Source organism: Catharus ustulatus, chromosome 6 (assembly GCF_009819885.2).
Source record: "Catharus ustulatus isolate bCatUst1 chromosome 6, bCatUst1.pri.v2, whole genome shotgun sequence".
Lineage (NCBI taxonomy): Eukaryota > Metazoa > Chordata > Aves > Passeriformes > Turdidae > Catharus > Catharus ustulatus.
Genome location: NC_046226.1, coordinates 29,795,175 through 29,819,134, shown reverse-complemented (window position 1 = coordinate 29,819,134; position 23,960 = coordinate 29,795,175). Strand labels below are relative to the sequence as shown.

The 23,960-nt window shown below is 38.5% G+C and overlaps 1 protein-coding gene across 2 annotated transcripts in view; it reads right to left on the bottom strand.

Moving 5' to 3' along the window:
* The window catches only part of STXBP6 (syntaxin binding protein 6), a 104,662-nt gene that overhangs the window by 74,140 nt on the left and 6,562 nt on the right, over window positions 1-23,960 (bottom strand). The window contains exon 1 of one of the 2 annotated variants that reach the window (XM_033063219.1): window positions 23,671-23,799. The exons of the other annotated variant lie outside the window; for it this stretch is intronic. The gene's annotated coding sequence lies outside the window, so the exon portion shown is untranslated. Of the gene's footprint in view, window positions 1-23,670; window positions 23,800-23,960 lie in introns of those variants that run through there. 2 annotated transcript variants of the gene reach the window in all.

Here is a 23,960-nt window from a genome sequence, read left to right as displayed (position 1 = left end):
CTGTATGCCAGCACTTCGGACAATTAAAATTGAGACCTAATACAGCTTCCTTTCACTTCTCCAGTAAGAACTAGAAAGATACTAGAAACACTTCTAAATAATTTCTGTGTTCATAAATCTCATGCTACTTTCATGTGAACCTAATTTCCATAGTTAATCCAATGTGACTAATATCACATGAAACAGCATCAAAGCAGTTCCAACTTATTCACATGGCATAATACTTTATCTCAAACCCAAATCAACTGGCTTTAAAGTTGCATTTGAGCTATTGCTGCTTGTTCTGTTTGTCCATATTTTGGCAAAGAAAAATCACTAAAACAATGAAATTAGTGGATATGGTGAGAAGGAGCAGCCATGTTCCTCAAGAAAAGGGGAACTAATTGAAAGGACTGCAGTTTAGAACATGCACAGTTTCTTTGAGTAGTTTGTGTTGTTTCTCATTTAATTTATGACCACCTCAAGCACTTGTACTTGCAAAAATTACTGATTTTGTTTTGTGCTTCTCTTTCTTATGACAGCATAAACACTTCTGCGGTAGTGCAGTGAACTAGATGAGAATTAATCCAGTTTTAAGCTAACTTTAAAAAATAGTGATTAATTTTGGTTTTACTCAGATGAAGCTCCCCGATATAATGCACTTCACAGTTGTGTGTCAGCACATGGGAATGAAGTGCAGGTGATAAGATGGACCCCATGGATCCCCAGCAGAGTTAGTTTACAAGGATCATGAAAGGAACTTTAAAGAGAGAACCCAGAATGTCATGTACTTTCATCAAATATTGAAATCACTGACTGAAAGTATGGAGCCTCTACCTAGACAAAATTTTTCAAAATCAAAACTTGGTACAAAGAACCAAACTTACTAAAAAGTTGCTAAAACAGGAATTCATATGGGGCTTCTTGATAAGAACAAATAGGGGTCAAGATAGTATAAAATGTCTTGGTATACTGACTCCATTACTGGTTGGGTTAAAAAAAGATGTAGCAAAAAGTTGGGTTAAAAGTCTGGTTCTGTTACATTACTATCAGAACTGTTGCGTATAGGAATACACAAAACATAGGATGCAATGTTATTGTTGCAGTATAGCAGCCATAACTACAACACACTAACTCACATCTACTCTGTCAAGCATCTGACAGGAAGCAGATTGACTCATCAAGTACTGATAATTGAAAAAAAACCAAAAACAACACATTAGATGGATTCATAATTTAGTGTACAGGTTGCCAGAGAGAGGTTATTCCTACAGGACCAGCTGAAGGCATTTTAAAGAAAGAAAAACAAAAACCCACAAAAGTGTTTGAGCTAACAGCTGGCACATAGCACTCCTGCCACTTGTTTTCTCTAACTAGCTAGTATAATTCAGTATGCCCTGAAATCAGGTTTTACAAGTCCGCCCAGTTCCTTTTCTGTTCCTCCTCACATAACTGATATTGGTACAAGTTGCAAATTTCTGCACCTTACAGCCATCCATTAAATTAGATATCCCAAAAGAGAAGGAGGGAACAAAGTCAGATCTCTCAGGCTAAATATTTTCAATTTTCTATATTGCAACCTGCAACACCCACATCAGAAAAAAAAAAAAAGTTCCTTTATATTATTCTAATGCTGGGGAAAAGTAGAAAAGCATAGTAACACATTGGGAGAAGACAATAAAACATAACATCAAGGTATTAAAGCATTTCATTTCATCCAAGGTGAATCAAGATTCCCCTGTAAGCATAAATAGTGGTTTTTTTCAATCCCTCCAAATGATTAGGAACAATAACTTACTAGCAAAATGCATAATGCTTGCAAGAAAGAAATATATGCAGTTCTGGGGATATTAAAATCTCTGTAAGAGTAGACACACCTCTATGAACTACTATATAAATGTTTTTCTTGAGGGAAAACAAGTACTATGCAAAAGTAGTAAACCATCTGTTGGCAGTGTCCTGATACTTTGCAGCAGTTAAATAAATAGAGTTTTCTTTTTGGCAAATAACACAACTTGAACATATTTCTGACATGCTGAATACTTCTTTCCAAGAATCTTCCAGCAGTTACAATCATCACTCGCTTCAAAACGGGTGAGTTTAACAAAACTTGCAAAATTACAGTGTTCTGCAAACCTAAGAAATTAAAAACAGAAATAAAATGGTCTGATTCAGTGTTTTGTTCAAGGGATGTTATCATATCAGAAATAATTAAAGATGTCATCCACAGCTTCTAGCTCCCACTTTGATAGCTTAACTCTGCTCTCCTGATAGAATTCAGTTAAGAAAACCACAAATGCAAACAGACCTTGGATGTTTGAAATTTATGGGGTTTGTGGGGGGGGTTGTTTTTTTGGAGGGGTTTTGTTTTTGGTTGATTGGTTGAGTGTTTTTAATGACTGACCTGTTCAGTCTGAAAAAAGGCTGAGAAAAACCTAGAAAGGAAACTATTGGTTTTTCTACTCTCAAGTTAGTCCTCCTCGCTTATTTTCATAGTAATTTGTCATCAGTGATCAGTAGCAGAATTGTTCTATTTTAATAGCTAGAAAGCTTCTATCAAACATGGAGATGGTAATGCAGAAATTTTGTCAAGTGATAGCCTGTTGGGAACAAGACAGTCTTCTTTCAAAATAAAAATAAAAGAATAAATAAAATATCACTTTCCCCTCTGCACTCCTTGCAAGGAACAAGTACTAACTTCTTGAGCATGGGGAAGATTTCATCAGGTTTATGGATCCAGAAAAACCATTAGATTAGTTTTAGATTAGTACCTCTTACAGATCAGTGTGGTATTAATCAATGGATGTATGGGATACCTGTAAAGCACAGTGACATTTGCAGTTCTACATTAAATTCTGAAAACAACAGTATAACAGCACAGAGAAGAATGAAAGAATTTTGGCAACCCAGAAAGCTCAAGCAAACAAAAAATATCCTTCTCTATTTCTATTACAGTAATTTCAAGACCATAAAGCGCACCGGACTATAAGGCGCACTTCTGTTTTTGCCGTGAAGATCCATGCCGCGCGCAACAAAGTAATGCATTAGTAACGGAATCCCACAATGGTGGAGTTTACTGGCAGGTGCTCAATTTGCAAACATTTTTCACAGCATAGCCTTTAAATGCAGCCCCAGGTGCCCTCCCCGTGTGCAGGCCCTGGCACTCCCGCCCACCCCTGGCACCAGCTGGCAAGGCGGGGCTTAGGGCTACCACAGCTCACGGCTTCTGCGGCAGCCTGCTCCCTCCATCCCCGCACCGCCCCAGCGCTCCGGCAGCCCCGTGCAGCTCTGGGAGCCCCGTGCCCCCTTGGCACTCCAGGAGCTCCACGCTGCCCCAGTGCTCTGGGTGCCCCGTGCAGCGCCAGGAGCCCCGCGCTCCCCTGGCGCTCTGGGAGCCGCGTGCCGCTCTGGGAGGCCCGCAGCCTCCTGGGCTTTTCCCCTGCGCTTTCCCCCCGCCGCCCAGGCTGCGTCGCCACAGCCCCGATACCGGCGGGCTCTGCTTGGCTCGGGACTGTTGCGGGCTCGCACTTCTCGTTTCCCCCGCGCCCGGGCCAGGGCCAGCAGCAGCTCCCTCCCTCCCCTCGCGGTTCCTGCCGTCTGTGGCCGCCCGCTCCCGCCTCCCTCGCGACTCGGTGTTCCTGTGGCACCGCCCCCCCATTGCAGCTCACGATTACGGGTTGGCAAATGTCACAACTTTGTCCATTATATAAGGTGCACCGGACTATAAGGCGCACTTCTGGGTTCGGGGAAAAATTTTAGTCAAAAGCGTGTGCCTTATAGTCATGAAATTACTGTATATGTTTTTACATTTTACCATGAAACAGAGAGACTGGAATGCCTTTATTTGAAGTGAAAACATTAGGAGAATCACATTTTGCATGCCTGAAACTAAGACAGTACAACATGAGGGCATGAGAAGGTAGACCAAAGAGTAACACTGACATTTGTGTAAGAAGCATCCTGTCCAGGGAGCAGGGATATCCAAGACAATACAACACAAACCCCCTGCATTATTCACTTCATATATTCAGGCATGATTCCAGGCTTATTGCAGACAGAACTTAGATTTACAGCCACTAGGTATCTACCCATTTCACATGTCAAAGTAAGAGGGCTGTTTAAAAAAAAAACAAACCAAAAAACCAAAAAACATGACAAAATATACAATGTATGTCTTTCTTTAGACAAACTCAGAAGACATCAGCTCAATCAGTGTATCAGACACTCTTCCAACTTTAATGTCAACCACAACTTTACAATGAATAAATTACATTGTCTCTAAGGAGCAGGCACAGCTATGGATCCTGAAATAACATCCAATATTTCTTCACAGGCTTATGAAAAGGTAATTTTAGCATCAAATGCACACTTGATTGATAAATATACATTTTTAAATGAGTGGCATTTTTAATTTTCCCCAATCAGATTCATACATAAGAGTAACTGACAACGACCACAGCAACAAATCCTTTGCTACAATTCTGTGCCAAAATCAAATTCTTCATACAACCCACATGATATTTTACATGGTCACATCCCTAGATAAAATGGCATCCAACCAAAAGAACAAGCACACATTACATAAAGAATTCTGATTTTTATCCCACAAATACATTCTGCAGGAAGAAATATATTCCATCTTTAACTAAGACATCTTAATACAAGGTAAGGGAAAACAACTGATAGCCACATAGCCCTGGTTGTGGCGTGCAGCCTAGAAAAATTAATGTAGATACAGATGTGTTTATCTCAAATGCATCATTCTTTTTCTAGCATACACAGCCTTATGAAAATCCTCCACCTGTGCAAAACCTGACACAACACAACAATAGCAACTCATACAATTGTTCAAGGACAGTAATTTCCAGTTACAAATAGGAATAATGTTTCACAGAGAAATAAATCTGGTCCTTTCCTCAACCAAAAGAAGCTTTTCAGTAGCAGCTTATGCCAGATAAACGGTGGGGTGTTACCAATGAAGGGGTCAACATCCTTCGTCTCTGTATTTTCCTGATTCATTACAACACTCAACCTATAATAAAATTTGCAGCTGCATATTAGAATCAACAGTGTGAGACTTAGGGAGGAATATGAACTACCCTTGGCAGTAATTTACAGTTCACTGGGCTAATTAATTCTTCAAACATTACCCTTATCTCTGCATATTCCTTTAGAACCAAACCCTAAAATGACATTCGTAAACTTTATTATTTTTGAGTCCTAAACTCATCTCAGAGACGATGATATGTTCTGTTACAAGGAACTTACAGACTCCTCTGAAGTTTTCTTTCTTTACCCAACAGGAGACATAATCTCTACTAATCCTAACACCATCATTTATTAAAACTATTAAACTACTTTGCCTTTGAAATCCAACAATCAACATAAGGAGTTGAAAGCAATTTCATAATTCAGTAATGAACTGCTTACATACAGCACCCAGAAAATTTTATAGGTACATCTTATGTTAAATGAAGTGGTCTTTTTGCTATAGGTTTTCCCTTCCATGTATTTTTTGCATACATAGTAACAACAAAAAGCATAAAATTCATAAAAGATATCAGTAGCATTATCTCCAGACTTGTAACTCCCCAAAATCACCCTTCTGGAAATCAGCTGCTTTAAAAGAGAATGGCTAACACGAATGATTCAATCAAGCTTCACTTTACCCTTTACTTTTTACTTCACACTGTTAATAGGTAAATAAACATGACTTTATAACCTGATACTTGGCCATTCATTAGACTTAATCAGTCTAACAATTTACTTCAAGCAATATTGATTTCATAATGGCTAACAGGGAAGGCAAAAAAGGTTAAGAACTTACACAGGTGGCTTTAAATTCACAATACACACAACTTCCAACATCTAAAATATGCTTGCGTATTTAAGAGCTTATTAAAACAAGAAATGTACTTTGAGAAACTGACATTAAGGCTTATTTCTGAGGTTTGTTGACCCACATTGTAAACAGCACTTTGCCAAAATTAAGTACATAATAAACAATAAGCTCACTACATCTGCCTTAAAGCACTAGCTATCCAGATAGGCACCATGAGCACAGGTACAAGGAAGGTAAGATGTAGGTGAAACAAATATATGTTTGTCAAAGCAGTATGTGTACAGTCAAGAAACTTGAGAGAAATCCCAGTTTCCAGTGAAGAAAGGATGGGACACATAGAGAAGATCTGTTGAAATAACAGTAAAAATCAAGTATAACTCCAAGCACAAGAGGCCCTCGATTTAGAAGCATTTGGCAAATGACACAGTAATGAACAATTTTACCACAAGAGATTAACGAAGATTTCTCTGCATTCCAGACAAAAGGGTAAAACTTCTTTAACCCATATAACATAAAGATCTCCTAGCAGAGAGCAGAAAGAACCCAAACTCTACCAGAAGAAACAAACTGCGTATAAGTTATGATAAAAGGGGGAGAGACAAAGCTCCATTTCTCAAAATGCTATGATGACATCAGAAGAGAAGTACATTGCACTGGGAGCTTGCATCTTGTTGAGCCTCCCTAAGTCTCCCCTCATGCACTGAAGATGTTTCATCAGAGAAGGTAGATCATCAAGCACGATTTACCACCTTGGCTCATACTACTCACTTTCTTGTCCTTCATGTACCTAGAAATAGTTTCCACTGCTTCCACAAAATGCAAGATCCTGCTATGACGTCTTTCAGCCAAAATGAGAGAGGGGGAAATACTGGGAGACAGAAATCTATTCTGTCTGTCATTACTTATCCTGTTGCCTTCACACCATATCTCAATTTTGATGCCCTGCGTGCCCTACCAGCATCTCACTGGTGACTTTAATTCTCTACACTCTTTGGCAGAGAGACTCAGACCAACAATAAAAAAAAGGACAGTAGAAAACACCAGTAAAGAAGGCTGAATCTTTAGACTACCCAGGGGAGATGATGAAGATTACAATTACTTGCTGCAGCATTGTAGATATGGTCAAGGATGTGTAGGGGTATGCACTATATGCTTTGGTCTGATGCTTTTTAACTGCACTTTAAAATGAGAAGACTTTCTATAGAACACTTGAGGAACTCTGGTTCTGTCACACTCAGAATACAATATGTAGCAATTCCTGTCACTGGCACTTAGAGTTTATTCTGTGAACAAGAAGTGAAAGAGTGATAGTGGACAGTTCAGTGAGTAAGTCTGTGTACAGTTAATAAACTATTTTGTTTAATAAATAATAACTTGCCATTTCCAGGCAAAGGAATTGCAAAGTGGAGAACTTCATTGAATGTTACCTCTACTTAGTGACTTAGTGACTTCCAGGTATAAAACCTAAACCCATTGTTCAAAGCTCTTGATTTAAAATGGATTCTACTCCAAAATGTCTCTTTTGGGCAGGTAAAAAGGATACATATTTCCACTTCCACGCTTTTCATTCAGGTGTAAGAATATGGAAGCAATTTTTACTTCTCCTTCAAACTGACCTCTAGGCTGAGACTCTGGGAAAAGGTACAATTCTCCCATCCGAGTGCAACCATAGATGCTAGCAGCCAGGAAAACAAGGTTTCTCCTAAATATGTGAGTAAAACACACCAGCCATGAACAATGCAAACCCAGCCAGGAAAGAGAGACACCCTCCAGCAATGGATAAGATAACAAGTAGTGGAAGAAGGCAGCACAATCCCTGACTAGGTTTCAGAGATTCAAGAGGAAGCCTGCAGAAAAGCTATTCCCTCTCCAACACAGAACTCAACTTACAGAATGCCAAACCTTGACTTTCAGCACCTAAGGTTTTTTTTTTACTGATTTTTTTTTTACATGCAGTATCTAAACAAAACAAAGCTGTTGCTTCAGAATTTGAATTGCTTGTTTCTTTTACTGCAGAAACTTGTGTGCTAGTGGAAGCCAAGCCTCTTCACTCAGAAACACCGAAGGTGGTCGTCACAGGATGTGCTATGGAGTGTGTGTGTGTGTGGTGAAATCCAGGACTCGGCTTTACCATGCTGGACTACAGCTACGCCATGGGCTGGCTAGATAAGGGAATGACAGAAAGACATGGGAAGCAGCTCACTCTTCTGCCCCAGTAGCCTTGGTAAGGACAAAAGTAATTTTCATGCTCCAAAAGTCTTCAGATGAGTCTTCCTCAATTTCTATGCATCTAAGACATATTGATGCATATAAAAGAAATTTTGAAAATGAAAACTCCAATGGAAAATCATACCCAAAAGAGGAAATAAAACAATGCAAGGCCTATTACTAATAAATGGAGTACAGGATCCTACTACTTAATGGGATTGTAGAGTAAAGAATCTCAGAGTGAAAACACATGCAAGAGACATGGAGACAGCATCACTGACCACCATGGTAACAAAATATTTCAGAAAAGTGGAATGCAGCAGCTAAGGTACAAATTAGATTCTTTTAAGGGAATGAGACTGGACCTGTTTCCACTCAAATCAAATTTAGAGAATTTTATGAAGTGTCAGGAAGGAAAGCTCAAGTGCAAAGTGACTGTGCTAACATGACTGCATGCATTTCTGCCAACAAAATTACTGACTGTTCTCACCTTAATAACTACAGCACCAAATCTAGAGAATACAGATACAATAGCCTTGCTAGACAGTATTAAAAAACCTGCTACATCTCCTACAAAAGTCAGAAGAAAATGAGTCAATTCAATTTCACTGAACAGCAGTCAAAGCACTGAGCCACTTCAATTTCTTCTTGTAAATAAGTCATAACTCAGCTAGACAAATAAACTAACATTTCATACATAAAACGTGAGAAAAGGTAAATGCAGAAAAACACTGCTTCATTTTCAATGACTACTTTTCATTTCCTAGTTCCATGATACTGTTTTTCAAGTAATTTACAGTTAAAATCTAATTCTCTTTGAAACATTTCTGGACTATTTTTAGTCAGTCAACTAATTGTTTTTCCCTCAATGACGTTACTTACCCACATGTAAATTTAAGCCAAAACTGAATTGGCAAGAACTCTCCTCACCACTGCTGACATTCTTCATACTCTCTCATCACATTCAGATTGTTAACTTTTACTAGGATAGAAAGTTTTGTCCAAGTCCCTTCAATGCTTTTATTGGAGAATAAAAGGAAACTGCTCTCCTGGAAGACAGTTCCCAGAATCATAAAGGCATAAAAGTGGGTGGCCATGTGCAAGTGTAATAGAAGGGTAAGTTTTACTAATTTCACAATATTTTTTTTTTCTGGAAAGCAGAGCAAAAACCCATAAGTCTTCTGATGATCTCATTGCGCTGAGACCAGCACAGTTCCCAAACCCATGACTCATTCCACCCCCAGCAAAAATGCTGGAGAGACAGATGTTTTGTTTATGAATTAATTCCTTCAGTACGTCCTGCTCATTATAAAAAATAACCAGGCTTTACGTTGTATGCAGAAGATAAAGTGTGACAGTCATATTCCTGCATTACTCTTTAGGAAAGAGTCTCCAGCTCCCCCCAGATGGCCACGGGTCCCACCAAGGCAGTCCCACATGCCAGCATGGCCTCAGGCCATCCCTAGAGCCCTGAGTGACCACAGGTCAGCTCAGCAGCACTGATCCAGCCCCCCATCAGCTGGTGGGCTGATACCCCAGCCTGGGCTTGACCTCACCCCCAGGCAGCTGTCCCATGCCCCAGGCTGAGCCCAGACCCCAGGGAGTGCTCACCACTCCTGGTGCCACAACCACAGGGAGATTCCAGCTCACAGGGCATCTGGGCAGGTTAAACAACGTGAGAAACAAAAGATCAACTTAAAACCACCAGCAGCTGTTTGCACAAGCTATGCCAGCAACAGCTTGAGTAAACGCACTAAGCGGCAAACAGGATCCAAAGGCTGTGCTTACTCAAGCCTTCTGCAGCTATTCCAAGTTTCATAAGGACAGGGAAAGGGAAAACAAAGGAAGCAAGCAAGCAAAACTGATTTTTACTCACTTTTAGAAGGTTTTAAGTAAGGCATGGCAGATTATGAGAGAAACTACTACAGAAGGTACCAGCAAAGGACAGGCAAAGTGGTGAGAGAAGCACAAGGAAGGAAAGTCAGAACACCTAATCATTGCTTACACACAGTAATTCAGTAGCAGTAGCCAGCTGGAGCTATTTCTTCTTCAAATAAAAGGTAATTATGCAAGAGACTGCCCAGCTCAGCAGTGGAAAAGAAGACAGCATGCATCTGAAAAGCTGTACCACTGAATCAAAAACTTTCTGCTTATACATGGTTAGCAAGGGCAGCAAGGACTTCAAAACTGCAGATGGAGATCTTCAGAGGGAGGGCTGGAAAACTTCTGCAGAATGACAGCAGCAGCCTGATTTGACAATGACCTAGAAAGGCTGTAGCATCTCCCTTAGTCACCACCCCTCCTGCAGGCAAGCCTCAACTCACAGAGCCAAAGTGACTAATGGCGTTCTTCGAAACACCAGCATCACAAGAACACACTTAGTCCTGCTGACACATTCTGAGCTGAGACTTAGCAGAAAAGAAAAATGATGCAAGCAATTCTAGCCTAAAAAGAGCGCATTAAAAATTGCTTCAGTAACACTGGCAAGGAAACCAAATTTGATAGGAGGCAAAGGAGCTGCCAAGCCTTGCCAGTTCTTCCACCCTAAGTCAAGATAACAAGATAACCATTTCTACAACAGTATGGTAAATAGAGAGCCAAACGCATCATGTATGTGTCAATAACAATTCCTGGTTGTTCAAATACAACAGTTCATGCATAATAGAAATAAGTGCTCAGACCACAACTCATGAACATTTATCAACATCCTGGGAGCATAATCCCATCCTAGTAAGATGATAAATAGAGCAGGCCAAAAAGGAGAAAATTGTGCGCATTATGGTCTTGCTCACAGTTAAGAATGGTTCCTGTTCCACATGGGCCACCAGCAAGCAGTCATCTGAATTTCAGGGATACTCTAGTCTGTAAACTTGAAATTAAAACAGAAAATAAATCCTTAAACCTCTAAGCATGTCTAAACAGAAAGAAAAAAAGTTCAAATAGTTAGCATTGCTATTGTGTATGCATAACAGTGGAATTAACACCTAAAATCAGAGTTTTGAGCAATTTGTGCAGTCGTTCAGAAAAATTTAAAGCAGTTTCATAGATACTAGAACATGTAGCTATCAATGAGACACAAGGCTACAAACCTCAATATTTTCATTCTACTTTTCAAAATGCTGGGTATATAAAGAATAAAGAATAAGACTGAAAATTCTCCCCAAACAGTTAAGAGAAATTTTGAGGTAATATTTCAAAATAAACCTTGCTGAATTTCAAAGGCTTTGTTATTTTCCACAGGTTTTCTCCCCATTTGGTCAGTGAATATATAAAATGACAAGCACAACTGCACATTATAAACAAGCAGTCTTATACACACTTTTAGATAAAACAGATTATTTTCAGCTTTCTCTGTTGCATAAGGAGGCAACATTGTGAAATTCAAAGCAGGAAATATCAATAAAACCTAAATAAACTGGTACCAGTGACAGGCAAAATTTCAGTTAAGACTTACTCATAGCAGAACACCAAAAACAATGGATCAACTTATTTCTGGTGACAGGAGAATGAGGAAGTTTTTGTTCAGAAAGAAGTTTGACTCCACTGAAACTCCAAAAATAGATTTTGAAAGCATTTCAAAAGATCCAGTCCCTACTGGGGGTAGCTCAAACACACATTATTCACAGCTGATAGTTCTCTAAGCAGGTAACACCAGCTCAAGGTAACCACCTTCTAAAGGTATTTTTTTGCCCCATGACATGAAATTCAGAAATGTCATTGCTATATCTGTCTAAACCAAAGGAAATCCACTTTAAGCATAAAAGATATCAATAAATAAATAAATGGAACGAGCAATTGCTTGGCTTGTTTTAATATCATTTAGTCTAACCTACTGTATAATGTCATTTATACAATTTATACCTCAGCTGTGTCCGCATAATACTTCAAACTCACAAACACTGCCAAAGCGTATAAATGCTTTAAAAAGTAATAATGAAACTAGCAATCTGACATTTCAAAATCAGAAATTATTGTCCCTGTCTTGATGTATAAAATTAGTTTGAACAGCATTAGAAGAAATACAGATTTAATCTTAAAAATTCAAATTTAAAACTGAAAAAAGTAAGAGCTTTCTATTTGGCACATGATAATCCTGCCATTTAGCATTTGACAGATCAAACCCACCAAATATCTGTCCATCCAAAGGATGAGCACTTACTTGCACATTTTGGTTGCAGAATATACAGCTCATATGTGACAGACAGACATGTCCTGTTTGCTCCATGCTTAATTACATGGCTCCACCAAGCATTCCTCTCCTACCTGAGCATTCCTTCCTGCACACCAGGCTCACGCCTGTGCTTGCGACACATAAGCATGAGGTAACTGCAGGGCTTATGCACAGGATGGAGGTATGCAACAGACTCATAAGTCACACATATCTGTGCTGTCATAGCTCAGCACTTTTGCAGCAAACCACAGATAGTACAACGGGCAAAGGATAAATGGTGATCCTGACAAGTGTTTTAAGATGGACTCCTTGCCAGCTGCTGAAGAGATCCCACAGACCCATTAAAAGCAATGCAAGGGGATTGATACAACTTACAAGGGATTTGGAAAATTCGTATCTATTTAAAAGTGGATTTGAAAACTCATTTATTCTCAAGTCATCATTTTCACTCAACTAAAAATCCACAATGACAGCCATCAAGCATTCCCAAAGGAGAAGGAAACCAGACACATAGAGCATATTCATAAAAAGAGGTTAGGTGAAGCTAAATTAAATCAGTCAAGCCTTCAGTGACAGCTGAAATCAAATGAAAAACCTAACATTCCAACTCCTATTGAATTTTCCCTTACAGTTATTAATTTTTTCAAACACAAATTACAAGTCTTTAGACAGAAAGTTTAATTGCTTGCTTTGTATAAAGCAAGTTCCAGACAGAAACAGTTTTCCTTCTTTTCCAAAACTAGGCTTTGACTGCACAGAATTTCTGGGATGATGAAACATTCTTGCTAAGCACTGCCAAAAGAGAAATTCCATGTAACTTCCTTTCCGTTTCCTTTGAATTACTGCATGTGTGAATTAGTTACCTTGAAGAACAGCAAATTATATTAATTACAAGGCATCCTAAAATAGTACAAAAAAGCGAGATGCCAACTACCACCTTCTAGCACAATCATACAAAACAAAGACATTATCAATGAGCAGAGAGTACAACTCTTTCTTCAAGCCAAAGCAGCAAAAGATATTATCAACTTCACTGATGAACAGTTACGTTTTAGGTGGTCTAATAACACAAAATACTCAAAAATACAAAATTAAACAAACAAACAAACCAAAAAGCAATTGAATAGTCAATACTAAAGTAATGAGAGTAATTCTGTGCCAAGTACATAAATAGATGCAAACTGAAAGTATGCTGAAATAAAACACTAGATTTGAAAACTCACATTCATACATTATATCCTGCTGTCCCACACAAAGTTCCCTCTTTCCATTTTACTTGAGAAAGCACTCCACATACTATAACAGAGGGGTTAACATAGGTTTATCTCCAGCATGCCCACTCTATTAGACCAACAAGAAAAAAAAAAGGAAAAAAGAAGCAAACCGATACTCAAAGGTCAGATTTCCAAATCATTCTCACCTCTGTACAGGGACTGTATCTATAGGGAAAGATTCCCTTTCTCTTCCTGTTCTGTTTCAAAATTACCTTTCTTTGACTGTCTTCTTAAACTTGTTTTGCTGTATTGGAAATATCTACAAACATTGTTGTGCCCACAGGTGGAAAATGGTAGGCAAAAGGACCTTCCTCAGTCACTCTGAATCTTGAAAATGGAAAATAATGCAGAAAAGAGTATCCAGAAGAGCATCAATTTCTGCTACCAGAAAATGATGCACAGTATCTGCACTACCAGTGAGGTCTAGAATTTAGAACAGCTCATAGAAATAATATGTTTTAGGCAGCCAACACTGATATTATGCAAGCTTCAGTGTGACATCAAGGTTCTTTGTTTAAAACTCAAACCACTAAACAAGATTGATGCCTACTGACTTGTGGATTAAAAGAAACTGCTTGCAATGAAGCCTTTGGTTGACTTAAGAGATTGCATGCTCATAGAACCATTTTCTGGCAGTCTCACTGTTGCACACATTAACAGAAGATCTCAGAAATCATATTATAAGAGAGGAATTGCCACTTCCAACTTAGAAAGGAAAAAAAAAAATCATCCCAACTAACTTCATCAATATAATCATTATTCTAGTGTCTGGCATGAACTGTCTGTCTGTCCCTAATTGCCATGCTTCCTCTCATTTTGCATTTTAAGAAAAAAAGGTTCATGTCTATGTTAAATCAACTCCAATATCCTTTAAAATTATTATGATAATCCAGGCACAAAAATATTTTTTCCCCACAGCACTACATTCTGTTCAACACCTCTATTTCAACTCCATCCACCTGTAACTCCTGTTCTGTGCTTACTGTTTTGAGGAATGTCTTGAGCAATTCAAATCTGCAAACTTCATACCACAACCTGAATATACAGAAGTGATAATAAACTTAGTTGGTTACAGGAGATGAAATAATTTCCAAATTTATGGATGTCTGGTATGTACTTATTTTTTGCCGGGGAGGGAAGGAGTGAACAGTACTATGCAGGTGATAGAGAAGGAAAGGAATTAGGGGCAAAGTGTTGGATCTGAATGCCATACCTGTGGAATATTACCAATCCACACAGGTTTTATTGGCTTTTTGGGTGTGTTTCCCAAAGAAGACGTAACATGACCTACTACCCCTTTTTACATAAACTTTGCTCCAGTAAGTGCTTACACTACTTTGTGCCTGATCTTTGAGCCTGTGGCCTCTAGTTCTCACATACTGGCAGACTACATTTTGGAGTATTTCCATTTTGTTTGAAGAACAATGTTTTGATGAAAGACATCTAGGACAGTTTTACAGCTTTAATAAAATGTCCTCATTGTTATTACTCAACAATACGCTTTCAATGAGAATAGGAATAATCTCATTTTTCTTGCCTTTACTTAAGGAGAGGTAGAAACTTACAACACTGCAATTACACAAGATTGAAATTGGTGGTATGATCCCAATACAATTTCTAAATGTAAATAGAGAGATGTAGATGAAAGGGAGAACAACATTCACAACTTGCTTCAAGCAACCCAAGTTTCATGATCAAGTGTGGTTCTATGTATTTCAGGGCTTTTAAATCTACAGTGAAAATTTACTTGAAAATAACATATTATTCTGACTATTTCTGCTGTAATTGACAATGAAAGAATTTCATTGAATTTGATCTTCCCTTCAAGCTCATGTAAACTTTTTTCAATTACAATTTGTCAACATCCCAAAGATAGTAAGGGTAGTCAGCCCTATTCCCAGGCTATACAATTGCTGGGGCAGAAAACTACAGGACTTTTTCATACAATGCTCTCTGGAGCTCTCACAAGGCTACCTCATTCTCTCTTCCTTTGAGCTGCAAAGATTATGCTAACTAGGGCTCACACACAGAAAGAACTAGGTCCTTCAAACATCACCAGGTTTTCTCTGCCTTCTGTTAACAGAACTCATCATTCCCAAGATCCTATCTCCCAGTAGTCAGGAGGGTAGTACAGCTGTATTCACACTGAGAAGTGTTTTCAATGTACCAGTACATTTGGTGACTTTTAATTTTACTTTAAGACCTGTCAGCTTTCCTAAAATAATGTACAAATGTTTGCTGAGCATTCAAATGTGCTCAGTATTCCTTCCAGCTTCTGCAGATATGTTAACTGCTTCAAGGTATCTGACACCCAGTAAGCCCAAGGTGCAAGCACCAGAGGAAGCATAAATGGAAACTCAAATTGCTACTCACCTTATCACCAAAAGTTCCTGCTCTTCTACAATCAAAGCAGATAGCCTTGTTAAATAAACTATGTAAAATAGATTCACGATCAAATACAAATGTTTACTGTCCTTTATTTGTCTTTCCTGCTACACAACAGAACTATTTACCGCTCTTATACCTTTTCACAACTGTAATAAGAACAATTCAGATCTAGTATTTCCTTGTACATAGTTCTGCCTTTACCAGAAATGCAATCCCCTCTTCTATTCATTCTTGAAAGGAATCAAAAATGGCTTTACTGAGGGGGTGTAAGCCCTGTTACAATACAGTGGCAAGGCTAGAAAAGTGTGAGAATGTACACCGAAGTCAGAAGGAAAATATTTTAAAGCAAATTTGCATCAACTAGGGTTTTGTTCTAGAATTGTTAAAATCTTATCCAGATTATTATTATTAATACATATCTGTGGTATGTACTCTTTACTGCTATGTGCATGGCATTCTACACCTTGTTAAATATCAAGGTTTTGTATATTTTTGCTGGTAGTTTAGTATTTTTCTTTGAAATCTTCTCCTTTCAGTATTAAGTTTTCACACTAAACATGCTGTAACCTGAGTAGGCAACCTGCTGCAACTATAGTCTTTTTAACTACTCATACCTATGTGAAATTTGGTGAAGGGATGGAACAGAAGATAAAAGAAAGGCAATCCAAGTATATAACACCAGAACAAAGAGAGAGAAACATAAGAAATAAGCAAACAAGAAAAGAAAGGGAATCCCCACTAATTTTTATATGAAGACAAATGTGCAACAGTGACAGGACAGACTTAAAAGAAAGGAGAAATGTCTTCCTCCAAAAGGAAGAAAATCAGTAAGTGTTGCACATTCAACAGAGACCCAGAATCCTGTGAGGTACAGAAGTATCTTCAAAGTTAATGATGGTCTGTGCTCATTAAGTTCAACAACTGGGGAAATCCCTGAGAGAGATCTTCAGGACAGGTAGGTAGAGCCTCACAGATAATTACTTTTATCTAACAGCTCTTTCAGTAGCTCTCCCATTATGCAAGGATTCAGCCATGCATTTTATCACAGATGTTATCACTAATAAAATACATTAAACACAGTATAAACAAAAGACAAAAATAAAAATAAAAAATAAATAAAAAAAAATGCCTCATACCCCACAGAAACAAGGCAGACCTGTTTGATTTTGCACACATTCACTTTGCAAATAACATTTTCATCCTCACCCAATAAGTATCAGAAGTCAAGTTACCATCACAACAGTTTCTCAGGGTTGAATATGGTAAGTTTCAGTTCTTAAACAAAACAAAATAACCCACCCAGAAACTCAAACGTCTGAACCAAAGCCTGGTAGATTTAAGAAAATACTAAAAAGTTGCTTGGGGTTTTTTATTAATGAGTTTACATTCAATGCACATGTAAAGTATGCATTTCAGGGGTGATGCTGAATCAGAATACAAACTAGCAGCCTTTATTCAGCCTGCCAAGTACAGCAACGCCACCAATGAAACACAGTGCATACAGACAGGCAGAGAAATTTCTAAAAAAAGAAACCCACTAAACAATATCCTTATTAGAGTCTTAGTGCACCCTAAATGGAATCCACATGTGCTTTCTTCTGGTCATTCATTGCTAAGGAGCTGAACTTAGTCTTCCACGAGTTCATATGCTTTCAAGAGCCCAATAGAACTAATCACTTTTTGAAAGTGGGATATTATCAAGATTGCAGTAATCAAAAATTTTTACTATTCGTGTCTACATGTCAGAAAGTTTTCAAAGATGAAAAGAGGAGTAAACTACATTTTTAAAGTTAATATCCCAAAATACTTGGGGCAGGGGGAAAAGGAGGTAAGGGGAAGCTTAGGGTTTTAGTTTTTTTCTTCAAAAAAGGATGCATATTACCCCATTTGCTGAAAAAAGAAGGATTTCATTTGCAAAGTATACATGTGTTATGGACAACATGATCTATTAGTACTTGAGAACCTTCTGTCTCTCCAAGAAAATCTCATACAGAAAGGTTTGCAAGGACAGGCAACTCTGTAAAAATCAGCATCTATAATAAAGGAGCATGAGTGCAGGCACATAGCATACAGCACAAATATTCAAATATTGTTCTCACAACTTCTTAAAAGGCTTTCATCTAGCTTTTACAAGGACACTAATTTCTCAAAAGCTACATCATTATAAGACTCGTACTAAATCCTCATGAGAGAAAAAGATTCTGAAATTAAGGAAGAGACAGTTAAGTGCATTCTGTGCTTTTAGCTACTATGCCTACTGATGTTTTTTTCTTTCTTCAAAGAGCAATCTTTTGTATGGCCATCTGCACATCAAGTAAAGAAAGCAAGAGATGTTTTCCCAAATAAAGATATCACAAAACTGTGGTATAGCCCTAATAGCCAGATGCAGACTTGGAATTCTTTGCAAATCATTAGTTTTAGCTGCTCACTCAGCTTGACAATTCTAGCATCGTTTATACTTGAGACACTATTTTATTACCGTAGGAAAGAACTATTTCATAGGACCCCCAAGAGAACTTAGAGATTTCCATCTGGAATCAAGCAAGGATCTATTGCTAATAAACCTTCCAAAAACCTTTTTGCCTGAGATGTCCATTCAGGCCAAAGACCAAAACAAAAAACACAAAACATTATGGTTATGAAGAAATGCAAATTCACCTCTTAAAAAGCAAAGATCTCAGCTATACATAAATACGTAATTAATTTACAAATTATATATACTAAATACAACTTTTAACCAATAATTTTAAAGAAACACAATAGAAAATTCAAAATGCAATAGAGATATGACCCATACTTAAAATGCTCAGACACTTTAGAACAATGAAAAATGCCAACCAGAAGCAGAAGCAGCCCTTCAGTGTCCTGTACCTTATAATACAGATAATCCTACACTGAAATCAGTTGCTCAATCCAATGAAAGATTAGAAGATAACAGATGCATTGCTCTTGCCTTTGAATGTACACTACCCAGATTTTAAGCTTAATTAAATACAGAATACTCTACACAAAATAAAGTATATTAGACTTGTCAGCACCATATTGAGGCAAACAACCACCCACCAAGTTTGTCTTTTTCTTTTCAGTGACCCTTTAGCACTGGCAAAGCATTGCCTTCTTTTGTTCAACTACAGAATAAGAAGCAACTATTTAATTAAATATCTCACATGATTCCAGGTCTTTCCTTATTCTGTCTACATTTCTTCCAGTTTCTCATTTTAAGATGTTCAGAAACAAGTTACTCAGCTCTGCTAATTTAAAAGCTTTTATTCATAACAGCTGTTATTTACTCAATGTGTGTGGAATATTTCACATCCTGTCACAGAGTGTGATAACATATCTGGAAAGATCCAGAATATACCACAGTGCCATTTATAGAACACTTACCTTTCATCCCTTATCATCAATAACTTTGTTGTCTCATTTAAAGTATGCAACTCACAAGAAACATGAAAAGGGGGAATTGAAAGTAGAGGGAAATGGAACCTACAAAGTCACAGAACTGCTGAAGTATTGAAAGACTTGGGTTGGAAGGGGCTTAAAGATTATCTGGTTCCAGCACACATTGCTGGCTCATGTCCAGCCTCTCAGCCAGCAGCACCCCCAAGTCCTTCTGGGCAGGGCTGCTCTCCATCTGTCCATCCCCAGCCTGTGCTGGTACCAGGGGTTGTCCTGACCTAGGTGCAGCAGCAGCACTTGGTCTTGTTAAAACCCATGAGATTCCCATGGGCACAATTCTTGAGCTTGTGCAGGTCCCTCTGGATGGCATCCCATCTTTCAGGTGTGTCAACCACACCACTCAGCTTGGTGTCACCTGCAAACTTGCTGAGGGTGCACTCAATCCCTCTGTCCATGTCAATAATGGAGATAATAACACAGTTTACAGATCCCTAAGGGACACGACTTGTCACTGACGTCCCTGAGCTATTGAACACTACCCTCTGGATGTGACCATCCAACCAATTTCTAATTCATTTAACAGTCCACCCAGCAAATCCTTCTCTCTCCAATTCAAAGAGAAGAATGTTGGGAAGGACCATCTCAAAGGTCCAGATAAATGACATCTGTAGCTTCCCTTGTCCACTGATGCAGTCACTCCAACATAGAAGGCAAGTTGATCAGGCAAGACCTGCCCTGGGTGAAGCTGTGCTGGCTGTCTCAAGTCACCTTCCTGTCCTCCATGTGCCCTAGCATGGCATCTAGGAGGATCTAGGATTCCATGACCTTCCCAGGCACAGAGGTGAGGTTGACAAATTGATTGCTTCCAGGTTCCTCCTTTCTATCCTTTTTCAAGCTGGGCACAATGCTTCCTCTTTTCCAGTCATCTGGGTCACATCTTACTCTTCCCAAAAGTCACCTTGTTTCTAAAATAAGCTAGAAAAGTATAATTATTTACATGAGGAAATAAGAACATGAAGAAAGGTGAGAACTCACTTATCAAGAGAGGAAATCAATCTCTAGTCAACATTTTTTTAACCAAAAATGCCAAAGTTAATGTTTAAACTGATGCATGACAGGGAAGTACACACTTATTAAGTCCCTTAAGAAGTATCTGGGGACTGTTAAATGAGATTTCAAAGAGAATAGCCTCATGATTAAAATCACATAAAGGGTTGCTAAGATAAGGAATAGTGAGAAATGAGGAAGAAACAGACAAAATTATGAAGGCAGAAAACAGAGTGAGATTAGACACAGCTGAGACCATGTTACAGAAATAATCCTTGTCCAAGGAAGACAGCTGAACCAGTGCTACTGGTTCATTAATCAGATAAATACCTCCCATAGCTCCCACACCTCAGAAGACAACTCATTGCACCGCTCTGTGTGTCAGTGGTACTGAATTCTCATTTCCTCCAACCTCAGACATGTTTTCTGTGGGACTGCTGCACTTCCTGGGAGTCCTCTTTTCTATTTCCAGAAAATTTTATTTAGCATAACATACTACAATACATTATATCACAGTCTGCATTCCACTTTTCTGATCCCTACTACACCCTCCTCAGCATAGCTCACTGAGTGAAATGAAAAGCATTTTCCTCTTACTGCATGCTAAATTATGTATTTATCCATCTATCAGAAAAGCAAGGTTCCCTTTAGTCATAACAGACATCAGTTGTCAACCCCACCTCATACCACCCTTTTGAAAAGGGAAGAGGAAGAAATGTTTAAATGAAAAGGCAAAAATAAGCATGAGCACTAATGTCAAAGCTGGGAACATCCCGAAGTTCAGATAAGCCTGTGCTGTAAGAACATGAAATAAATCCACCCAGTGGGGAGAGCATACAGAAAAATAACCTGGGATTTACTGCTTTGTCACCAGCAGGAAGTGAGAAAATGCTCATGGCCACCAAACCTGCTCCCTACGAAACACCCAGACACTGCACCTCTACAAGGCCGGCTTTTATTGCTCCACCTGTGAAAATGCATTTCCTTCTGTGCAGAGACATGCACAGACTATGTGCAGGGTACATGCACAGACTATGTCAGACACAGAGGAAGACACAACAGATGCACAATGAAAGACAGAAAAGCAGTCCATATATATCACTATGTGTTTTGCTCTAGAAACCTAAGTAAGGTAAACTGGATAGGGAAAATGTTTCTGCTATACATTGGGCAAGATTCTCCATGGGATAAATTCACAAATTTTAATACCAAGAGGACTTCAAATGCACACTCAGTTGATTACAAGTTTCTAACTAAATTGCTTAAAAGACAAAAATAAAGTCTGATATACTGATGATCTATAAAAACAGAACTAGAAAGTTGTATTATTATCACAGTTTTACCCCAGATATGAGCTTGAACAACTCATTTAAGATCATTTCCTTCTGCAGCAAATGAAGAGTCACCACACCCAGCTCATGAATGTATGGGTGAGTCCAGCATCTGCTAAGCCCTTGTGGGACCACCAGGTCAGAGTTACAGGGCTGTGCAAATGCATTCTTCAGCTTGATCACTGCTCAGAGCTGTAAGGAAGCCTCACTTAGCACCCAGAGCGGCACCTGGGTTACTGTCAAAGACAATCCATTGCTGCACTTTCCACTGTAACCAAATGGAATACAAAAACAAAACTGCAAATTTAGCTTTTGAAATAATAACAAGCCTACTTTCATGCACAAAACCAGTCAGTATTATGAAGTTAAGATTTTAAGACATCAGCTATTATTGTTAGAAATAAGCAACTAATCACAAGCTATGTCAGCTTCTTGACTATATCCTGCTTCACAAGTTACCATAGGGTACAAACATGAAATACTGATACTACTGGAGAATTCCCAGTATTCTTTACCCAAACATCCAGAAAACCAAAGCAGCTCCCTAATAAACTAGTGGAGAGGAACAGAAAGCAGAATTGCAAACATGGTCTTATCACCTGCTTAACTGGAATGCAGAAGCACTGTTATTGTGCTCCAAGGACAACAGGATCAAGCCTTGCCTCAGACCTGCCCACTTTCACAAATAAGCAGTTATTTCTACAAGAATGAATGAGAGGTTTATACAGAAGTAACTAGGAATAGAATTGGACCCACAGGCATCTGGAACCATCATAAGCCCTTATACTCCCACTCCAAAACACTGCTGTATCTTCTACAATACAATCTTTACCAAAACATAAAGAAGGGTAGTTTAATTCAGTGCTGTTTTACATGACATGACTAATCTGTCTTGGCTTATCTTTGAAGGTTTTCTTTTTAGGAGGTTAAAATGAGTAATGTTTGCAAAAAAAATAAAAAATTAAAAGTTACTGAAGTGTAATATTTTAAATTGCATGCTTCTTGTCCCTTAAAATGAAACATTGTCTAGCAACCAAACAGAATCTGAAACTAGTCTTTTATGTAATTCTTATGAGGATCTGAAGGTGCCCTGTACATGGTTCCTATCTACTAAATTCCTTAATCAAGGTATAGGCACACTGGTTTCTTAATCCTTTAAAGGCTGTCACATTCGCCTTTGGCCAGATAAGGGCTACGAGTTAAAATATCATATTGGACACAAAGAATTTACTTTTAAGACACTAAATGTCATATTTCAGATCCTATCAAATCATTAAAGTAAGTCAGAGGTCCTAGGTCCTAGCTTCCTCCTGAAAAATTTCACAGATAATCAATTAGCTTACCTTCCCAAAGCTTTCTCAAGAGATACCCCCATGCAACTGATTTCCTGGGCTGGGGACAAGAACCATCCACAATTCAGTATGACCTTGGCAAACGTGGGCATGCAGGGACAGTGGTGTGTCAAGATGTGTAAATGAGGTGCAATGCAACTGACACAGCGACCTTCAGCTAACACAGTCACAAAATTGTATTGCCTTACACCCAACTCACATAAAAGCTATTTCTGTTCATGCTTTTTAATACTGCTTACCGAAGTAATGTCATTACTATTTTGTGAAATGCTACAATGCTGTGATTCATGCCCCCAAGGCTTTTATTAACTCCTTCCACCACTAGACAGGAAATGCAGACACCTCAGGTCAGAAGATCATCAGGTGCCTGAGTCTGCAGCATTAACTCACAAGTCAACGCAGAAGTGACAAAGTTTTAAGCCCAGACTGAATCACAAACACAATCTGTGTCTAAGTGCAGGTTAATTAACTCTGCAAGGTACAACTGATCACCTATGGCAAATCCTTAGTCTTGTATTTGGGTATTTAAACAATAGATTATATACTGTAACTATGTCTCAGCACCTAAGAAACAGTTACCTAATCCTATAGTTATATACTAAAGGAACATCTGAAGCCTTACTGAGTACATAGGAGACAGAAATATTAAGGTAACTCTATGGGACAAAACCATGCCTACCTGCTCTGTTCAAGTCCCAGTGAAGTCAGCCACAGCCTTTAGTTTCCACAGGAGTTGAAGTAAATCAGAATCTTCAAAACAAACACTTCCATCATGAATTTCTGTATGTACATTTCAGGCCCTGAAAAACTGAAAATTATCCCAACACCCTAACTTAGTGCAAACTCAGTCTGATATTAAAGTCAAACTAGTCAGCCACCCAGGAAAAAAAACTTAAAACATATAAATATTCAGTCTTGGTTACATTTTTCAAATGCAGATCATACGTTACCAACAATGTGGGAAGAAGC